Raw genomic sequence first — 5,500 nt, 5'->3', positions numbered from 1 at the left:
CTCTCCCTCCCCTCCCCTCCCCCCCACACCACAGCGGCCACTGCAGGAGGGTTTCATGATAGACGATGTCCCTGGCTTGACGGTTCCCCAACTGGTTGGCACTTAAAGGCTCTGGGACATCCTGAAAGAAAGACTGTTTAACCTGATATTTCTTTTCTTTTTTTTTTTTTAACCTGATATTTCTAAGCTTTTTTGACCCTATTCTCTTTGAATAGTTAGGAATATACTTGCCTGGGGGGTAACAGAGATTCTGTCCTAATGACCTAGAGTAACCAGGGACTAACCAGGGTGTGTATTATTCTTCCCTAAGTGCAGGTCGGTGGCCCCGGGGGGCGTGATGACACCACCAGTCCGGCCCCTTCTCTCTTCCGGTTCGCCCTCAGCACCGCTCCCTGCAGGGTCACCTCATGGTCCCAGAAGGCTGCTGTGCTCCACTGTGTCTGCATTCCAGGCAGGAGGCGAGGTGGGGGCATGTGCACGCCCCCAGTCCCCTGTGCAGGAACTTCCCAGGGGCTGCACACACCAGTTCTCCTTGCTCAGGTCTCATGGCCACTCCCGGCTGCACGGGGAGCTGGGGTATGTATGCACACGGCCTCCTGGACGGACACATGGCCCCCAGGACAAGACGTGTTCTGCTGCAGCCTCGGTCACCGTGCATGTGTCGTGTCTCCGTGTCCTAGGCCCTGGGTGGAGTCAGGGGGAGCTGGGCCCAGCCCTCCCTCCTGGCCATGCGGCTTCGGATGAGCCCCCTGACTGCCCTCGGCCCACGTTCTGTTCTTCCAAATAGAGGTTCTCACGAGGACCCGGTGACATGAAGCGTGTGCAGGCCCTTGATGACCTCAGAGACGCTGCAGCAGGAGAGACTGGTTTCACAAGACCTCTGAATGGCCTTGAAGCGGGCAGGGTGACGCTTCCCTCCCTGCTTCCTGTAGAGGACGCCAAAGCTCAGACGCGGGTTGACCTCTAGTGACAGGGTCTTGGCTTTGTCTCTGTTACTGCACCGGATGTCAGCCTGAGCCTCAGCCCTGACCGCGCTTACAGACTGGGACTTGATGCTCGCTTTAGTGTCGCTTCTGCTCTTAGACTGAACCTTAAAGCTGGTTGTGGACTGAGCCTTAATCCCCACCTAGGTCTAAGCCTTGATCTTGGCCTCTTAACCCTAATTGATGGAGGGGCCCTCTTGAACCCCCCCCCCCCGGGAGTCCCCAGAGATGTGCACTGGGCCCCGGGGCAGAGGCATGGATGATGGATGCCGATGACTCCCAGGCTCTAACATCCCTTCGGGCCGCGCTCCCCCCCCCCCCCCCCCCCGCCCCACCGCATCTGTCATGTTGGCTCATCCAGATCCTGCAAATTAGAGGAGAGAACAAACCAAGCCTGTGGTCCCCAGTGGGGAGAAGAGAACGGGTGTCCAGAGAAACAGGAGGAGCAAACAGCCTGCCTCCCCTCCCCCCAGTGCCTTCCCAGCCCGGACAGCGACTCGGCAGCTGTACTGGGGAAAGTATTGAAATTTAAATCAGAGCCCGGCCTCACCGCCCTGCCCGCCACCACGGCCGCCTGTAATCTGGGGCTGGCCATCTCCTCCCGGGGAGAACCACAGACCGACTCGGGGAAAGTGATAAATTTTCAATTTTATTTTAAAATATACCAGATGGGAGATTTTATTGGAGCCATAAATATGTCAAGAGCAATGTTGGTGTGTGATGGGCGATGCCCCCTCCTTGGGGCCTCTCTCCCTGTTTAGAAATTCCATCAGATTCTTAATAAGAGACTGCAGCAAAATAGTCTCTATATTAAAGCAATTGAATTTCCATTTGCCAGACATCTTGTGCTTGAAGCTTCCAGGTTCCAGGGGTGTGGGGTTGCTAAGCCGATTCTAAATGAACCTAAACTAATAACTGCACAGCACACTGGGGGCTGTGAAAGAGCAGAAGGGGGGGGGGGAGAGGGGAGACGAGGGGAGGGGGAAGGCGAGGAGGACGCAGGACCACTCCTGCTCCAGGGCCATCCTGGGATGAAAACCCCAAAAAAACTGAAGAGCCAGCACCTTCTGTTCACAAAGGGGAAACCGAGGCGCAGGAAGAGAGGTGACATTGCTGAACCCTGGCCCCCCTTCTCCTGCCATTGCTTTCTTTGCTGTCACGATTGCTCTGATATTATGCTGGCCTTTGTGGGGTGGAGGGGTAGGGGAGGGGTGGGGGGGTGGAGGGAACGGCTGCTGCCCCTGAGGTGTGTTGACGGTAGGGCCATGAGGAAGGCTGGCCTTTGTCCCCAAGACTCTCCCCGGCACAGGGACTCACTTTTGGAAGACTGTGCTCCTGCCGGGGTATTGTCATCCGCTCTTGCTTATGCCATCCCCCTCGTCCCCAGCGGTCCTCGCCTGTGTCAAGTTGTTCTTTGCTCCTGCAGAGACCACAGCCTTTCACCAGCCTCGAGCATCGGCTCAGATCACAGACTCAAGGACATTAGAGGTCACATGGATCCAAAGGTTGAGGAACCTGAGGTCCAGAGAGGGCACAGGGAGTACAGTTCTTCTAGAACAGTCTAAGGTGATGCCTACCTACAGCCCATCTACTCACCCCAACTTGAGCCAGGTCTAGGGGGGAACAGCAATGCCCAGGTGGTGAGGGTTGGAGCTTCAGCAAGATATCACCTTTGTTCAGGGCAAACCACTATGCTGAGCGTCTATTTTCCAAATGGGCATACACTTCTGGGTACTGAAAACAAGCAAAAACAGGGCGTCTGAGTGACTCAATCGGTTAAGGGTCTGCTTTCGGCTCCGGTCATGATCCCAGGGTCCTGAGATAGAGCCCCACATCCAGCTGCGTGCTCAGTGGGGAGTCTATGTCTCCCTCTCCCTTTCTCTTCCTCCTGCTCATGTTCTTTATTTCTCAAATAAATAAAATCTTTTTTAAAATAATAAAAATTAAAAAAAATAATAAAAATTAACAAAAATAATGCGTGTAATGTGCCTGAGTGGCTCAATTGGTTGAGCGTCCAATTCTTGATTTCAGGTCATAATCTCAGGGTTATGAGATTGAGCCCTGTGTCATTGGGTTCCGTGCCCAGCTGGGAGACTGCTTCAGATTTTCTATTTCTCTCTCTTTAAAAAAAAAAAAATGTAAAACATAAATACAAAATAATGGGTATACTACTACTTATACCCCAAAGTATTTGAGAGGCTAAATGAGATAATCTATGACAATTGTTTAGCATAATGCTGTCTCCTAGTAAGTGCTCCCAAAATGTTAGCGATTATTATTCCTTTGTTATTATGATTATCATTACTGCTCTGGATGCTTCCTTTTTTTTTTTTTTTTTTTTATTTATTTATGATAGTCACAGAGAGAGAGAGAGAGAGACAGGCGGAGGGAGAAGCAGGCTCCATGCACCGGGAGCCTGACGTGGGATTCGACCCCGGGTCTCCAGGATCGCGCCCTGGGCCAAAGGCAGGCGCCAAACCGCTGCGCCACCCAGGGATCCCCTTTTTTTTTTTTCTTTTAAAGATTTTACTTATTTATTCATGAGAGACACACAGAGAGAGAGAGAGAGAGGCAGAGACACAGGCAGAGGGAGAAGCAGGCTCCATGCAGGGAGCCCGACGTGGGACTTGATCTCGGGACCCCAGGGTCACGCCCTGAGCCCAAGGCAGATGCTCAAGGCTGAGCCCCCAGGGTGCCTCTCTCTGGATGCTTCCAATGGTTCTGTATTCCCCGTGGATCTGCATCCTCCTGGTTGTCCAACGAGATTCTGTAGGTGGTGGCCCCTCAACGCCGAGTAAATAGTTGAGGATTTCCATCCATTGGGACAAGACGTGAGCTCTGGAGGCAGTCGGCAGGCTCACATCCACTGCTCTGGGTCTTGATTTCCTCCTCTGTGAAATGGGTGAGCTCTCCTTTCGCTGCCTTCCTTTCAAGGCTGTTGCAAGGATCAGAGCTAGAGGACGCTCCCTTATCCTACACTGAGCATAGCAAGGCTGTGGAGCACAGCGAGCAGAGGAAGAGTGGGGGGTGACGAGGGGAGAAGGGTGATGGAGAGAGAGGAACCCATCGTGCAGACAATGGCATTGAATTTGTCATTGGAAGGTGGACCTTTACGGGTTAATCTGAAGATCCCACAAATGATAAAGTTGTAGGGTCGTCCCACCCATGTGTGAGAGCCAGTGAGACCAGAGTGGGAGTGGGGACCTCTAGCGAAATCAGCTGTGGGGCATGGCCTCTCATCTCCCCTGGGGAATCCCTCCCCTGCCCCCCCGACCCCCCCCCCTTGGGACGGCTCCCAGGGAAGCCAGGACAGGTTGGGGTGAACCTCCGCTGCAAGTCTCTGAGGGCTTGGAGGCTGCCAGGACCCACAAGAGCACTAAGAACCATGAGCAGACAGACAGAAGCTCCAGAGGCCCCTGACACTCTGGAAAGGGCAGTTGGGTGTGTCTGGAGTTTACTGAGGGGCCCGAAGCCCGGCCGCAGCGCCGTGCCCACTTCCCACGCCGCCCCTCACCACCCCCTTCCCACCATCCAACCTGTCTAACCCCCAGGTCCCAGATCCCGGCCCCAGGAAATGCGGGCCCAGGGAGGGAGAGGCCCTGTTAGGCCCAGAGGGCAGCTCAAGGTTGAAGGCCCGCGGTCCCTTGGGCCACCCTGCTCTCCCCACGGAGGAAGCTTCCGGCGTCTGCCAACGTGGGGCAAGCCACAGCCTGGAGGAGGCTGCACCCCAGCCCCGGCTACGCCACGGCAGAGTAAGAGGCCCCACGGGGAGCTCGGTCTGGGGTGGACTGTCCTCACCTGCTCGCTCGCCGTGTGGCCCTGGAGAAGTGTCCCCATGTGCCTGAGCCCCCCCTCCCCGCCCCGTTCTTTTATGTGTAGTTTGAGCGCGATGAGATGTGCTTCTCAGGGTTGCTGCGAGGATGTGGGGAGTGGCCCGGCCGGCACCCCAGGCTGCGGGGCTTTGGAGCCGGCATCACTGGGTTCCCACCCGAGCCCTGCCACCTACCAGCTGGGTGGCCTTGGGTGAGTCACTTGACCTCTCTGTGCCTCCTTTCCCAGCGGCAAGATGGGATCAAGGACAGCCCTGCTTCACGGGTCGCTGTGCAGATTGAAGGGGTTCTTCGCCGGAAGCATTTAGGCTTCGGCCTGCTGCGGGTGTTACACCACCCCGCCCCCCCAGGCCTCCCAGGGGCGCTTCACCCCTGGCCGGCACCTACCCCCCACCCTCCGCACCCTGGCTGTCTTGCCCCCCTCGCCGCCCTCCCTACGGCCAGACACCCCTCGGGCCCGGGTCCCCAGGGTGACCTTGCAGCGCCGGTCCCCGGGCTCAGACTGGCCCAGCAGCCATCGATCGCAGAGCGGGGCGCAGTGAACCAGATGGCGCTCCTAACGGCTTCTTAATGGGATGGAGCTCGCTGAGCCTGCCGAGAGCTGGGGGGGCTCTCAAGGTCGGCCAGCGTCAGCCTGACCTTGAAGCCCGCGTCCTGGGAGCCGCTGCCAGGAGCGCCCGCCCAGGG

At 56.5% G+C, this 5,500-nt stretch overlaps 1 long non-coding RNA gene across 2 annotated transcripts; it reads right to left on the bottom strand.

The window, feature by feature from the left end:
- Window positions 1-3,561: 3,561 nt before the first annotated feature.
- LOC121485099 lies at window positions 3,562-5,500 on the bottom strand. 2 transcript variants are annotated; one of them, XR_005986198.1, is made up of 3 exons: window positions 5,289-5,500; window positions 4,990-5,082; window positions 3,562-3,918 (listed from the first exon to the last, which is right to left on the bottom strand). It is a non-coding gene; the product is annotated as an uncharacterized LOC121485099 (long non-coding RNA). The 2 variants fall into 2 exon arrangements; XR_005986199.1 differs by having other exon boundaries at window positions 3,562-3,874.

This window comes from Vulpes lagopus, chromosome 2 (assembly GCF_018345385.1).
Source record: "Vulpes lagopus strain Blue_001 chromosome 2, ASM1834538v1, whole genome shotgun sequence".
Classification (NCBI taxonomy): Eukaryota; Metazoa; Chordata; class Mammalia; order Carnivora; family Canidae; genus Vulpes; species Vulpes lagopus.
Note: the sequence above shows the minus strand (reverse complement) of the source record. Positions and strands in the feature narration are given on the sequence as shown.